A 16,906-nucleotide genomic window follows, 5' to 3' on the forward strand; every position below is an offset into this window, starting at 1 on the left:
ATGTCCAAATGTACCAATTCAATGACTAGGGAAATTCTAATACGTTTATAATTGCACATATAGAGATAATCACAAGTTGTGATCCAATAAAAAATTCTCTCATGCTATGAATTGTATTATGAACATTCAATAAATGAGTTTAAGACTATTCAAACATATAAAATGCACTCAAACAGTAAATCTATATTTATCAAATAAATAGTAAATCATAAGGTGATTGCCTTAGGATATCCCTCAAAATCTAACTCCCTCTACTAGCTCCATTATTGTAGGAGGAATGCTTACCCACATGGCAGTGGTGCTAGGCTGTGATCTTGAGGATTTAGAGATGGTGAAAAATGTTGGGACCGATGTGCCGCTAGAGGGGGGTGAATAGCGTCTCACCCAAATCGATGGCTTCCTACGTATTCGTTAGTGCGCAAGCGGAATAATACAATACAAATTACGAATACGAAAGCTAAATATAAAGAAAAGAACAAGCAAACCAATGCACGTCGATGTAACGTGGTTCGGAGATGATGCTCCTACTCCACGACTGTCCGTAAGGTGGACGATCCCTCAATCCGTCAGTGGATTAGTCCCCGGAAACTCCGGCTAGCTCAAACCGCTCCTTGTGGGTGGAGAAACCTCACCACAACTTCAACCAAGAACACTTGAACACAAGAGATCCTTGAGCACTTTGGTGACTACTAATTAGGATTTAACCAAGTCTAATTTCGTCACCTTGGCCGGCCATACCAAGCTCCTTCTTATAGAGCTTGGAACAAATCAGAACCTGATTTGCCCGTTACCAGTCGACTGGTACTTCCACCAGTCGACTGGTGCCAGCCCAACAGCTCTCTCAACGGCTATGCTACAGTGCGCTACAGTAACTGCTACAGTGCGCTGCAGTACGCTACAGTAAAATCCTAGAACTAGGATTTTACTCCGAGTACAATCTCTCATGCACTCGTACCCTCACCCTTATGACTCATTTGACGCTTTCTTTACAGCTTTGACCTCTTGCCTTCAAGCCTACTTCCTTTGGCTCTCGTCCCTCGGATGCATCCAAAACCGCGGCTTGTCCCCAATGTCATCCTTCGCGTATGCCTCGAAGTCGCTTCCCTCGGCCCTTGTCCTCGCTGCCTTGTCCACGGTCCCTCGGATGCTCCATCCTTCACCGGACCCGAAGCCGTCAACCTGAGTCACATGTGTCACCTGCAGTCCTGCACAACTCAAGTACACATATCAAATAACGAGGGTAATCCTAACTTAAACCCTTTTCCCAAACACCAAAACACAAGGTCCCACGGACCATTGGGATTGCTCCAACAATCTCCCCCTTTTTGGTGTTTGGTAATACGTTTAAGTTAGGGAAAACATATAGCAAATAAGCATGCTAAAAACAATGGACTTACGATGCCATGGCTACACACTTGGACTTACTCCGCCGAATGGACTTACATTGCCAAGGCTACACACTTGGCAACTGCCGAATGGACTTACATTGCCAAGACTACACACTTGGACTTACACCGCCAAGACTCATCCTTGGACTTTCCTCCTTTGCCAAGATCACACTTGGACTTACGTTGCCAAGACTACATGATTGGACTTACACTGCCAAGACTCACCCTTGGACTTTCGTTGTTGTACCTGTATCCTGCACACTCACAATGCATATCAAATACAACAATAAACTTAACTTAAACCTTTGCCCAAACATCAAAACTTAGGGCACCTAGATTGCTCCAACAATCTCCCCCTTTTTGATGTTTGGCAACCTGTTTAAGTTAGGGAAACATAAATGTAATACATATGCAAATAAATATGTAAATCAACTCATGCATAAATAATGGAACCTAAATCCCTAGGCTCCCCCCTCACCTAAGCTCTCCCTTGAGCTAGGATTTCCCGCAAAGGTAAACTTCTCCCCCTTTGCCTAAACAATCGCTCCCCCTTCCCCTATGCTCCCCCTCGAGCTAGGATTTCTTGCAAAGGTGTATAGGTTTTCCACTTAAGCCTAAAATTCTCCCCCTTTGCCATACATCAAAAAGAGCTCCAACAATATCCCAATTGTTGAAAACATGTCATCCAAATTGACCCTAAACTCGTGTATTTATCCCCCATGGATCTCATACATTTAAACGAGTTGACATGGTCAAGAACAACGTTGAAAAACACTTTTAGGCTGGTATCAATCGACTGAACTAGGTACCAGTCGACTGCCCCCTTCGACAGAACCTTACAGAAGCATTCTGTGGTCGAAATCTACTGTTACCAGTCGACTAGTCTTGGCACCAGTCGACTGCCCTCATAAAAATGAGCTTACAGAGACATTCTATGCTCAAAAACACTGTTACCAGTCAACTGGTATCTGCACCAGTCGACTGGCACCCTATTTCTGAAAAAATCAGCCTTTTCTGACCAACTTCAGAAATGCACCAGAAATTCTACAGACCTCCAAAAAATCTCAAATTTTGTGGAGAGAACCTTGTCTTCTTGGGAAAAATATATATAAAAATATATTTATCACAGATCCTAAGATTGACACAAAATTCAAAACTAGCTAAATTGTTCAATTGAACCTTGACCTAAAGTCTTAGTTTTGGCTTCCTCTTGATGTATCTGCCCATACTAAACCACAATACTTTCCTAGCATGGGTTTATATGGCATCTATATATCAAAAACTAATTTTCATGCAATATGAACCCAATTCATATTTCCATTCATAAAACTTAACCCAATTGTGCCAACCAAGTATAGTAGAGACTCAAATCTATCTCTAATCCCTTTGGCACATCTTGGTTCACTTAAAATCATTTACCATATGTCCCAAAGACTCTTTGAGCTCCCCCTTGAGCTCTTAATCTTATCCACCTCCCTAGGTGACTCATTTACTATGACTAGGCCATTTTGGTGCATCTCAGGTGACACTTGGCCTACAAGACTCACCTTCTTAACCTTAGACACCTTGTCTTTGGGAATTTCTTCTTGTCCTTAATCTTGGACACCTTATCCTTGCTATAATTATATGCTACCCTAGCATATTCCTTCTTATTGGCCTTGGATGACTCTCCCTTGTACTTGGTAACACCTCTCATACCAATGTCATGTGCTACCTTAACACTTGACCTCCTTTTGGTCTTAGAAAAGATTTTTATGTTTCCAAAGCGTAACTCCCCCTAAAAATATGGTCAAACTTTCATCATTGCACCAACAATGACTTGGGGTTCCTAAATAATTAGGAAAACCAAAACTCGAAGTTTTGAGGTTCAAAATTCAATAATGAAACTAAACCTCAACCGAAACTTCACTTTGATTTTTCTTAACCAATCCATACTTGTTTTCATCATAAAAACTCATGTAAACATTATTTAGGGTATACTTTATCAGGGAAAAATAGTTTTCTATGAAAATACTTCCTATTTTCAAAGATTGACACAAATTTGAAAACTTTAATGTTTTCTCCTAATTTGTATCTAACTTTCCAATGATGATTACTATCAAAAGATAGTCTTCACCAAGGTTTTTCAAAAGTATTTTGAAATATTTTTCAAAACCAATATCCAACCACGGTCTTTGGGCTCAATGCACATGACTTGTACATTAGCTTTCCCAATGATTGGAAGACACATAACTATGTGTTTTGATGAACCTAAAACTCAACAAGATGCACTAGATCAACATCTTGAGTTTAGTTCACCATCTTAACACCTCACTTGTATCTAACATGTATTAAAACACATACAAGTCACCTTATAGTTCTTTGTGAGATGTATATTTGGTCTTGCCCTAAACTAAGGGATCATGCATATCTATCTAGGCATTATGAAACTTGTGATCATCCACCTAGGATGTCATTTGTTATAATCCCACTTGTTGGGATATTTACCATTCTTAATAAATGACTTTTGTTCTTAATTACAAGGAAATTAAAATAATGCATGATGTTTTATGGCATACATCAAAATAAGCAATTTTTAAAAGAAAAACATGTTATAACTACATGATGTATATATGACATGATATTTTTGTGTTTTTCATAATAAAGATGAATGAAAAAAATAGATATGATGTCATGACATATGATGGGCAAACAAAACATGACAAATTAGTATACATAAGATACCTAGATTACCTATCTAAGTGTCCTTAAACCTAGCTAACTCAAAATTTAACTCTAGATTGCCCATGATTTCTCATGAAAATGCCAAAACCCCAACTTGGCATTTCTTATCCTTTTCTAAATGTGTCAATTTAAATTAAGTTCAAATCCTCAACGTTTGACACATTTTACTCTTCCAAAGAGTAAACATTTTACATTAGGACCTAGATTTCTCTTAAATCACTAAGAAGATACCAAAATCCCAACTTGGTATTTCTTATGATTCTCCAAATTGTGCCAATTTAATTCAAAGATAGTTCCTTAAGATTTGGCACATGTTACTCTCTCCAAGAGTGATAATTTGGATTAAGGTTTACATTTCCCTTAATTCCATAATAAAATGTCGAATTCCAAATTTGGCATTACTTTTGCTTCTCTCAAGTGTGTCAATTTAAATTAGATTCAACTCCTCAAACTTTGACACATTTTACTCTTTCAAAGAGTAACACTTATCATCCTTTTCATTTTCAAAGGTTAACAATAACCTTGAAAATACTCTCAAGTGTCAACTTTAATAAGGTTAGGTTAACTACCCTTCCAATTTGAGTTGACACTCTCTAAACCCATCTAGGGTCTAGAGAATATGCTCCTAGGAACCCAAAACCTATTGGTGCTCCTTGGATGCTCTAGGTACTCACTAGGGATGACTTCCATAGATACCTTCCTAAGGACCTTTCTAAGCTTCTTAGAAGCCTTGGTCACTTCCACTAGGTCACTTCTAGGGGTAACTCCCCTTGTAACCTTATTTGTGACTTTGTTTGGCCTTTTTGGAGCCTTAGTCACCTTTACTAAGTCAACTCTAGGGATAACCTCCCTTGTGACCTTCTTTGTGACATTATTAGACTTCTTAGAAGTCTTAGTCACATTGTTCTTTACAAAAGTACTCTTAGGGACAACTTCCCTTGTACTTTTAACTTGACCACTAAACCTAGGGTTGGTTCCATAACTATATGGAACCCTATGAAAGGAAGTCACATCCTTCTTGGCTTTAGGTTTGTATCCCAAACCTATATAGCCATTGGATGGCTCTTGTCTAGCTTTTCCTAGGTTATGCTCATTTTGACCCCTAAGAGTATTTTCCATTCTTGCTAGGGTTCTTTCTAAATTATCAAGTCTTGACCTCAAGACTTGGTTTTCCGTCATTGAATCCATAGACTTGGATTTTTCTTGACCCTTATGAGCATTTCTATATCTAGGCATATATCTATAATCCTTAGAGTTATTGCCTAAATTGTTATTTACCTTCCTAGCCTTAGGTGTGATAAATCTAGCATGAGGAGGGATATATTTATCCTTAGATTTATCATGCATTCTATTTTCATGATAAATAGCATTATAACAATTTAAATTTGAACTAGCATTCAAGTTAGGGTTTACCTCCCTTACCCTTGAAGCTCTCTTCTTCTCCCACTTCTTCAAGTGCACCAATTTCTTGAGCTCTCCTCTCCTTGGGCACTTTGTGTGGTAGTGACCCCACTCACCACATGTAAAGCACCTAATGTGCTTCTTCTCCTCCTATTCTTCCTACAACTCACATTAGTTTCTAAATTAACTTTAGTGAGTTTAGGGTTTACCTCCTTTACCTTCTTGAGTGAAGGACACCTACTCTTGTAGTGCCCCATCTTACCACACTCAAAGCATTTGATGTGGTCCTTTGTGCTCTTCTTGGTAGTTGAGGTGGAGGGTTGAGCTTCCAAGATCTCCTCTTCCTTGGATTGCTCTTCTTCCTCTTCACTTGAAGATGTCGATGATTCCACTTCTTCCTCCCTTGAAGATGTGGATGATACCTCCTCATCTTCCTTCTCCTCCTCGGATGTTGACCTTATGTCAACATCGGAATGGTCCTTCTCTTCTTGGACCAATGAGCCCTTCTCCTTGGACTCCTCTACTCCTTGGAATTGTGACGGGTCGTCATGATAGGCAATGATCTTTTTCCAAAAATCACATGCACTTGTGCATTCACCTACACTCACAATGATATTAGAAGGTAGTAAATTATGCAAAATTCTCGTTATCTCCTTGTCCGCCTCCGATTGCTCTCGTTGCTCTTCGGTCCAATGCCGAGGTCGGAGGCGTTTACCCTTCTTGTCCGTAGGAGCTTCAAATGGGTCACTCAAGACAACCCATTGATTCCAATCCATTTGGAACCATGTCTCCAACCGCTTCCTCCAATAATTGAAGTCTTCTTTGTCATACGGAGGTGGAATTCGGATATCCCATCCGAGCGGTCCTTCGGACTCCATCTTCTTCTTCCTCTAGCTTCTTGCTCTCTTGGCAGTTAGTCCGTAGAAGAGCGACCTCGCTCTGATACCACTTGTTGGGACCGATGTGCCGCTAGAGGGGGGTGAATAGCGTCTCACCCAAATCGATGGCTTCCTACGTATTCGTTAGTGCGCAAGCGGAATAATACAATACAAATTACGAATACGAAAGCTAAAGATAAAGAAAAGAACAAGCAAACCAATGCACGTCGATGTAACATCGTTCGGAGATGATGCTCCTACTCCACGGCTGTCCGTAAGGTGGACGATCCCTTAATCCGTCGGTGGATTAGTCCCCGGAAACTCCGGCTAGCTCAAACCGCTCCTTGTGGGTGGAAAAACCTCACCACAACTTCAACCAAGAACACTTGAACACAAGAGATCCTTGAGCACTTTGGTGACTACTAATTAGGCTTTAACCAAGTCTAATTTCGTCACCTTGGCCGGCTATACCAAACTCCTTCTTATAGAGCTTGGAACAAATCAAAACCTAATTTGCCCGTTACCAGTCGACTGGTACTTCCACCAGTCGACTGGTGCCAGCCCAACGGCTCTCTCAACGGTTATGCTACAGTGCATCAGTCGACTGATCCATCACCAGTCGACTGCTACAGTGCGCTACAGTAACTGTTGCAGTGCGTTGCAGTACCTGCTACAGTACGCTACCGTAAAATCCTAAAACTAGGATTTTACTCCGAGTACAATCTCTCATGCACTCATACCCTCACCCTTATGACTCATTTGAAGCTTTCTTTGCAGCTTTGACCTCTTGCCTTCAAGCCTACATCCTTTGGCTCTCGTCCCTCGGATGCATCCAAGCCCGCGGCTTGTCCCCAATGTCATCCTTCGCGTATGCCTCGAAGTCGCTTCCCTCGGCCCTTGTCCTCGCTGCCTTGTCCACGGTCCCTCGGATGCTCCATCCTTCACCGGACCCGAAGCCGTCAACCTGAGTCACATGTGTCACCTGCAGTCCTGCACAACTCAAGTACACATATCAAATAACGAGGGTAATCCTAACTTAAACCCTTTGCCCAAACACCAAAACACATGGTCCCGCGGACCATTGGGATTGCTCCAAAAATACCTCAGAAATTGATTTAGACTCATGCTTAGCAATTTATATGATACGACGAGATGGTCATGGCTACTGTCTCATGCTTAAAAACATTTTTCTTTACAATTACCAAATTTAGGATTAACCACCATTCAAATTAAGGATAATTAACTCTTGTCTATTGCTAATAAGCAATCCTTTCTCCACGCTACCCTCCAAAAATATCCCTTCAAGTAGTCGAGACATTGCTAGATTAAATTTCCAAGAGTTTCTCCCTATTTTAGACACCCTTCATCTTAACCATGCATTACATAATGATTTATTGATGAAACAAAAATGTTTGTCGAACAAGCAATTTCAATATTTGCTTGAGTGTTTTAAGAGAGAGAGAGAGAATTGTGCCAGAAAAATTTTGAATTTATGGACCCTTAAAGGAATAAAATAAAGTTGAACGAGGATTTCAAGGGATTCATTAGACAAATTTACATTAAAATTGACATTATCTATAAATATCATAAATTTCTGACAGATAGTGTTAGGTGGTTCATTAATACCTTTCTTGATCTTCCTGAATTTCTTGATTTTCCCCCTCCTCCACCATATTGATTTCATCTGATTGATGAAAGTTTGAAGTTTGGAGAGTGTTGTACATCGTGTCATTTTCTTTCAGCTTAGTTTCATTTTACTTGTTTTCATGTCAATTCTTGCTTTGAGTGCAATTTTTCTTTAGTTGTTTTGATTGTCGGTTCAACTATCTTTTTGGTTGATTCTGTGGCATATTGAAAACATCAATCTTCACCTTACTGCTAGCTTGTCCAATAGTAAAACTATTAGTACACTTATATCTAGATTCATGTTGTTATTTGAGATAGTGCTAGTATGTTTGGTGAACTTCTTTTCTCTATCTCTAATAGCACGAAGTGAGAATCGTATTGTAATAAGAAAAATCTGAGTGTTAGCCCAATTTTAAGGATCTTATTTTCATTTTGCTTAAGCTTAAATATTAGATAACTCTAAAATAGTCATGATTCATCTGATTTGTTTAGTACTTAGGTTTTCATGGCGATTCCTTAGACTACATTTTTATTATTGGATGATGCTTGTATGATGTAAGCATTTTTGAAAAAAATCTGAATATCCCTATGGTTGTTAGTGCTACATTTAAAGCACAAAAAAAAAAATTCAAGTGTTGCACAATGCAATCACTTTGAGGGAAAAAAAGGAGAGAAGAACATGAGATGTAAAAAATAGTTTCGCAAGTGAAAATTAGCAAGTTACCCTTTTAAGACCGAGTTAGGTTACTAGAAAAAAAAAATTTATGTTTCTCTTGATGTCAACATGCCTTTGTGACTTTGGGTAGACTAAGAAATATGAACCAAGTGTGTGGCAAGTAAGTGTCTATCGATAGAAACACGAGGAATTCATTTGGATGATGACTTAACTATGATTAGGGATTGAAACATGAAGAGCTTAAGTCACTTATTGCACTGTGCATAAGAACTTATGGTTAGGTCATTCTTAAGTTATTCTATGATCATTCTCATCAATGAAATTAGTAGATAGAGTTGGATTGATTCACTAGAGATTATGATGTATAATATTAGCACATGGATCTAGATTGCGGTAGTTTGCTAGAGGATAAGCAAAAGTTTATGTCTGGGGTGTGATTTGCGTAGAATATATATACTTTATGCATGTTTTAACAAACAATCACTTGCTTTATTTGCATATGTTCTATGCATTTTTATCCCTCTTTGTCATATTTTTTAGTATAATTACTCTCTTTGTTGGAATCTTCTTTTGTTAGAAGGATGTATTTTTAGAGTAAAATCAGTGTTGAAATATGCTTCAGAGAGACAAAAGAAGGGAACAAAGATTTGGTCATGTGATTTCACATTGTTGTGACCCTTCACCTATGGCCAAACAACACACAGTCATGCCAAAAAGGCATGATCATGCCTTCCATTCAGAGAAGAGTCCACCTCTAGCCATATGGTTTCACATGACCATGCCTGCTCACCAGAACTCAATCAAACTAGGGTCATGCCAAAAGGCACGATCGTACCAATCAACTAGAACCAGATCAAGCCCTGGCCATGCCAAAAGGCATGGCCATATCACTCAAGCAGTGTGCCTTCAAGGTCAGATCATGCCAAAGGGCATGGCAGTAACATGAGTCGTGCCCTGGCCCATGCCCTACTCTATTTAAGGGGAGTTCTTCCCCTTCTTCGAGGGAGAAAGATCTCTCCTTTGAAAGATCCATCTTGGTTCAAATCGAATCCCTCTCTATAGTTCAATTGAAGATCCAAAGTTGTTTTCATCATCTTCTTCGACTCCGAAATCATGGGATAGGATCCGAAGATCACTCAACGTCTTAGATAAGCTTCTTCTCCCTTCTTCTCTCTAGATTAGGTTTTAAGCTTATGATTTCATTATTTTTTGGATTATTTCCTTCATGTTATAGAGTAGATCTTATTGTTCTAGGATTAAGGGAGAAATTGTGATGTGTGATTGATGGATACTGTTGGATTTGCTAATTGCCTTTTCACATGACATTGCTTATTCCTTGTATTCATTCTATCTTATGTGTGTGTGATGTGTTTATACTTAATTCTCATGTTTGGTTGAATAATTATATGATTTTGTTTACCTTACAGAGGGGATGCTCTAGATCGTATGACTGGGGGCCCTAGTGATATGGGTAACCCTTTAACTGGTCATCTAGAGATCTTGAAAGGGAGAGTAATTCTCTACAAGGAAGTGCATTATTAGGCTTATTGGGTTATTTCTATGTTCATGTTATCAAGTGTTTTATGTATTCTTGTGGATTAATGACCCCGGGGGGGCTAGGGATGACAATTTCACCTGAACCCGATGGGTAATCCGACATCCGACCCGAATGGAGGAGGATATGAAGGAAATTTTTATACCCGATTATAGTAAATGGGTATTCGGGTATGAGTATCTTGGGTATGGATATAGAGGCGGATGTGGTAAAATCCTACTCATACCCTACCCGATACCCGATATATATATAAAGCCTCATTTTTTATTGAGAAAGAAGAAGCTTTAGCCCTCTTTTCATCTTAGAAAAAATATTTAGTTTGTCTCTTTATCTAGTCATTAACACATATCTTATCTTCTTTTCCATGGAAAATGCTCATCCGATCGAAGGAGTGCGAGACAAGGAAGAGATGACAAGTACATTGAAATAATTTTTTTTTTAAAAAAAAAAATGAGAATGGTAGGGAGTAATAGGATGATGGGTAGGATATGGATACCCGAAAATTCGACGGGTATGAGGATGGGTATAAAAGTTAAATATCCTATGGGTATGAGTATATATATAATAAATGTGGATGAATACGGAGGATATGAAATCCTACCCAAATCCTACCCATTGTCATCCCTAAGGGGGGCTGGTGACAAGGGAATCCCTTGAACTGAACTTCATAGGAATCACTTCCACTAGATATCATTGAATATTAATAGAGATGATACTCCAACTTGACCACCACAGGGAAGTGTTAATACTGAATTAAACTTCCTACATGTACATAGGAATAGAGGATGGGTAATTGGTGATCCTTAGTACATTGATAAACATCACAATAAAACCGAGCTCCTAGAACATCTCCTTCAACCAAAGTCCTCAATCAATCCTCAACTCTCTCAAACTCTCTCTCTATCTTTCTTCCTCTTTCTCCTAATCTTACTTCTCTTTACTTTAGTCCATAAATTCTCAGTCATTGATCATTTAGCTAATTCACTGTGATTGATTTTTAGTGCTTATATCCAATCCTTGTGAATTTGATATCTTTTGTTACTTGACGACAACCTTACACTTGTAGATTACACACATCAATTTAACACTTGGAATAAGAAGTAATCCCAAGTGGGTCATGAAGGATTAAACACTTGACATAAGGTATGAGTCCAAGTTGGTGAAAGATGATCATACACTTGAAAAAGGTGGAAATCCTAATTAGTTATGGAAGATTGAATATTTGACACCCGTGAAGTCTTGGTATATCAAGGTTTATTGAATGAATGACGAAGAAAGCCCCAATAAGTTAAGATTGATTAGATGCTTAGCAATGAAAGTCTTGACATTTCAAAATTGACCAAATGTTAGATAAAGGAAGTCTTGGTTAGTTGAAGTCAATAAGACTAAAATAAAGATATAAGTTGACTAATGTTGAGTAACATGTGATTGATAAACTCTTGAATGATGAATTTAGGTTTATATGAGTTTAATGAGCTTTAAGTGGTTTATAGTATTATCAATCGATTGTTGAGTTTCATCAGCTAATTGTTGCATTAGGTGAGTGGTGCACTCGACTGATAACACTATTAGAGTAAACAAAAAGATTCTATGTTGATTCAAGAACTCAACTAATATGCATTAGTCGATTGTTAGGCTTATAGAAATAGACAGTTCACATAAATGCTAAACTTGAAGGAGTCTTGGTAGAGAAATTGACTGATTGTTACAATCATTCGACTGTTGGATGGAAAGTAGTCATGAGAAAAATCTGATTTTGTGGAGAATTTTGAGAACCTATTCTAATAAGATTCTAAGAGGCTTTGAAAGGAAGTGTTGCTACATTCCAAACCTTTTGAAAGGTATCCAAGAAGAAGAAAGAATTGTGTTTCTACCACTAGGAAGCTAAGCCATAGAGTAGAAACTAGAGATTTTGAACCACATAAAAAATGATTTGTTGTTCTTGTGTCATTTATGTTATTTTTTTATATTTCTATTGTTGTGTAACCTTTAATGGATGAACACAATGAATGACAAAATCAAGAATCGCTATTCACCCCCTCTAACGACGTCACCAATCCCAACAACCTAAACCTCCTTTTCTAGTCACTTGAACTTCAATTGATCGAAAACCTTATATGGTCATTTGAAAAATTTACAAGATGGAGTTTATTCAAAAACACATATAGTTCTTACTTACCTATTATCTAGTATATCAAACCTACCAATCTTCAACCCTAATAGGTATTTAGTCAATCTGGCATACACTACAAGAAAAAAGCTAATAGACAACGCTTTTAAAGCGTTGTCTTTGTGCCTGAAAAAGCGTTGTTAAAGGCACTGTTGTTAAAAGTCTGCTCAACGACAACGCTTTTAAAGCGTTGTCGTTTGTAGCAAAGACAACGCTTTAAAAGCGTTGTGTATTTTTTGCAAAAACATCATTATTACAACGCTTTAAAAGCGTTGTTGTTTTTGGCAAAGACAACACTTGTGCAACGCTTTAAAAGCGTTGTCTTTTAAAAAAAAATTTAAAAATCTATTTACAAAATCATTTTTCATATTTACAAAACTATTAATTTTCTTTTACCATGTCCAAATTCGAATTTGACATATAAAATAGCATTAATTAGCTCAGCTAATGATTTCAAACTCGTACCAAACAATAGAATTCAACTACAAAGTATTAGTATTTACAGGAGAATTCAACTATACACAAAGACTGAATATTTCTGTTTCAAAGTAGTTAGTGACATTCAAATTTAAAACAAAAAAAAACACAAATCCACCAGACTCAGCATCCCTTGTTGGGTTCCTGCTTTTGGTGATCCTGGTTGCCGTCTCAAACTCAATAGCCACCATCCTCACCTTCCCCATTGAATATGTATTCCTAATGGAACTGAGAAGCTTGAAACCTCCTGATGCAGCTATATACTGCTGGAGGATGTACTGTGTTGAAGAAGTCTCCTGCCACAACAAGTTAAAAAACAAATGCTAGAAAGCTATGTTTAACAAGGAAAATATAAGCTGAAAAATAGGATGAATTTATCAAATTATGGAAGGAAATGCGTCATGTATTTTTATTATCAAATCCTACAAATAGGAATTTTACTTGAGGAATCGGAGAATGTAAAAGTCAACACAATTAGCATTTCGTCAGACAAGTTGCATTACTACGATTAAAATAACCGTAGTAAATCATGTGAAATATGATATTATTACCACCTAGATACTATTAAATACTCACAACCTTCAGAATTGCCATAGTAGCCCTTTTCAATGTTCAGAATATAAGGAATTTCATTTTCATTTCAGGTAACTCTCTCAGGACCGGTTTAAGTTTATAAAAGAAATTGAACATAAAAAATCCAACTTACTATTTGATCCTGCAAAATTGAAATGACAGAGATCAAGACACATGACAAATTGGGAATATCTTCAATTCACAAAGTAACTTCTGTTCCTTGATAACGAAAGCAAAGTTTAAAACATAAAGAAAATTGCAGACATTCACATCAGAATCCTTCTCTTTGTTGTGAATGAATTAAGCTAGAGTATAAGCCCTTATGTCATTTGTAGAGAAACTATAGAATCTGATCTTGAGTGTGTGCATTTGCACAATTCTGTGACAATATCAATAGGAGATCATAAATGCAGTTAAATCCATGTACGATGGGAATATTGAACTTATGTCATATTGTCCAATGTATAAATAAATTGAATAGAAAAAACTACAGTAAATTGATTAATAATCACCAGTATATCTAAAAATTCTCTAGTATATTAGTTTGTGTTAAAACATATTTGAAATGGAGACGACCAAGTAAATAATATCCTTTATGAATATGACATGCTCTTACATTGCCACAAAATGCCGAGAATGAATAAATATAGTTGCTACAAGAAACATAAACCAAAAGAATGTTGAATTATATTGGGAAGTTACGAAAATTAATACAGGCATATAATGGCCAGATGCATGCATATACATTTTCACTGTCAATTTAATAATCTTCAATAGAGGAGGAAATATAATTAGCAGGCAGAAGATAATCGGCTGCATAAAAATGAATAAGCATTTCTCTGCTAACCTGATTATCTTAACAGTGATCATGCAATTTAATAATGAAGGCACATTATATTTTACTCCCCCGATCTTCTTGTTTGGTCAAAACCAATACTATGTTGTGTTAGCTTTCAACATGTAGATAGTCTAATTCTCAACTATTTTGGGTCAGCGCATAGATCTTTCCCATAAATTGAGCTCTATGCAAGACAACTTGTAACATTCAAATCAATTAGACGTTTTTATTATATTAACTTGAATTTTCATTGGTCTGACTCTACCTCTTCCACCTTTAATTCTAATTGATTCAACTTGTCCAATTCCATGATTCTTGGTGGTAATTGAATATGTCCATACTATGTCAATATTTTTATCCCAAAATTGCGAACTGAAGAACTGTAAAGATATTCAAACAGACACATGTTTCAACATCTTTCTTTTTTGTTTTAGCAGTATTCATGCACATGGTAACATTTCAAGAATTTTTTTCCTTTTTATTTCAATCATGCTTAAGAAGACAAACGAGATGTTACCTGAAGAAGATCATTGAATTCCAAGTATTCCTGATCATGAGCGTCAACAGCATCATCATCATCCTCAGCATCGGGCATCAGGACCACTCCATTAGCAATCTCTTGTTCTTCCCATTCCTCCTCAACGAACGGAGCCCCATATTGCGCCCCATTCTGTGGACCAACGTCGTTTTCTTCAGAATTGCAGAAACTAAGTTGATTTAGAGCTAACGTTATTTTTTTCTCTTTTCTAAAAACAAAATTCCAAAACAGGATATATTTACGAGTAAATCTTGATGATATATTAGAGAAGTTGGATGATTTGGATAATCTCTCAATTAAGACTACAAGGTTGAACTTAGATGGTTCACTCAACAGAACTAATGGTTCGTTGAGGAAGAAAAGAACAAGTTAGTCGTCAAACCAGCTGGGTTCCACTGTTCTTGTCATTTCTTCAAAAACCTTACTGCTGCAGTTTCAATGTTCCAGCGGTGGATAACCACTGTTTCAGCAGATTATCATTAAGGATAAACAATGTAACTTAGATTGAAATTTAGGATGAGTTATGAACTTTGACCCGATCGAAGTCCTTCTTAAAGATATCATTTTCTAATCCTGTGACCTTAGCTCACCAAAGTCCAAACGATCAAGCTATCTATGCATGAACGTATGATCCAACTTGGTGAACAAATTCATGAAAATAACTGATCAATAAGCTCAAATAAACATGAAAAGGATAACCAACCCTGTTGTTCCGTCACGTTAGTATTGCCCACACCTTGCAGCATCTGCAGAATCTCGCTGGCCAACTTATGCATCACCAGTTGTGACAACTGAATACAACCCTTTTTCTCTTCTCTGGATAACTTCATTCTGAGCATCCTCGCCTACTCAAGTCCAATGAAACGGGAAGTTCCACCAGTTAAATCCTCAATCCCAAACCGTGTGTTAAAGAACAGAAATCAAGCCTGCGAGCTTACCGCATTAACGAGAGCCAAAGGCCCCATTTCTCTTCATATCCGGATCAATTCTTCCATTTTCTTTGTCTGATCTGCAACAACAAAAAAGATTCAATTTTATTTTTAAAATTACCGAAAAAAAGTCAACATATGTATACCGCAACAAGAAAAGGTTGATCTTTGTACCGGCGAGATAATTTCGGTTGAGCCCAGACGAAGGGCAGAAGAAGAAGGAAGTGTAGAACGAATGAATCACGAGGAGCGCGGCAACCAGATTAACGCAGCAAATCACAAAGGTGATCCGCTTGAAGGAACAGCAGCATCTGCCGCTTCCGCTCCTCAACCACTCAACCGCGCTGACCCTCGCCATAATCCTGTCGTCGCATTCGCAACCTCGACCGTGATGGAGAAAGCCCCCTCGCAACCTCCTCCCTTAGCACCGAGAAGAATCCTTGCTTCTTCTCCCCACGACCGTGATTAGGGCATTTGCGTGAAGGAATTCAGAGGAGAGGAGCTTCGCGGAGAGGAGTTCGCCGGAGAGGGGTTTGCTGGAGAGGACGTGAGAGGAGGAGTTGGAAGGAGAGGGTGTTCGCGGAGAGGAGTTGGATGGAGAAGGTTGCGATGAGATGAGGAGTTGGGAGAAGGGTTCGGGATCAAAAACTATCGGAAGATAGAAGTTGGGAGAAGGGTTCAGGTTTTCTACTCCTTACCTAGATCCAACGGTTTGTATTAATTAAGATTTAGATCCAACGGTTTGTATTAATCAAGATTTAGATGAGATTTTAAACATAGACATTACTTTTTATAAAACGTTGTCGTAGACACTAAAAATCAATCTAATAGACAACGCTTTTTACAAAGTGTTGTCTTTGACCCGTAAAAATCACTAATAGACAACGGTTTTTAGAAAAGCGATGTCTATTAATAAGAAAATAATGAAATAGACAACGCTTTTCACTAAAAGCGTTGTTAAAAAAAAATAGACAACGCTTTTTATAAAAAGCATTGTCGTTTAAGTGTTGTAGAATCCCAATTTTCTTGTAGTGAAACTAGGACTTTCTTACTTGCCTAAAGTTTACATCACTCTTTCAATACTTACCCTTTGCCTAGAGTTCACTTCTCTAGTATTTCTTCACCTTTAAAGC

The 16,906-nt window shown here is 37.8% G+C and overlaps 1 long non-coding RNA gene across 2 annotated transcripts; it reads right to left on the reverse strand.

Moving 5' to 3' along the window:
* Window positions 1-13,023: 13,023 nt before the first annotated feature.
* On the reverse strand, window positions 13,024-16,350 carry LOC122030902. 2 transcript variants are annotated; one of them, XR_006125650.1, is made up of 5 exons: window positions 15,948-16,349; window positions 15,783-15,853; window positions 15,548-15,689; window positions 14,824-14,976; window positions 13,024-13,191 (listed from the first exon to the last, which is right to left on the reverse strand). It is a non-coding gene; the product is annotated as an uncharacterized LOC122030902 (long non-coding RNA). The 2 variants fall into 2 exon arrangements; XR_006125651.1 differs by lacking the exon at window positions 13,024-13,191 and adding an exon at window positions 13,235-13,610 and having other exon boundaries at window positions 15,948-16,350.
* Window positions 16,351-16,906: the final 556 nt, after the last annotated feature.

This window comes from Zingiber officinale, chromosome 11A (assembly GCF_018446385.1).
Source record: "Zingiber officinale cultivar Zhangliang chromosome 11A, Zo_v1.1, whole genome shotgun sequence".
Lineage (NCBI taxonomy): Eukaryota > Viridiplantae > Streptophyta > Magnoliopsida > Zingiberales > Zingiberaceae > Zingiber > Zingiber officinale.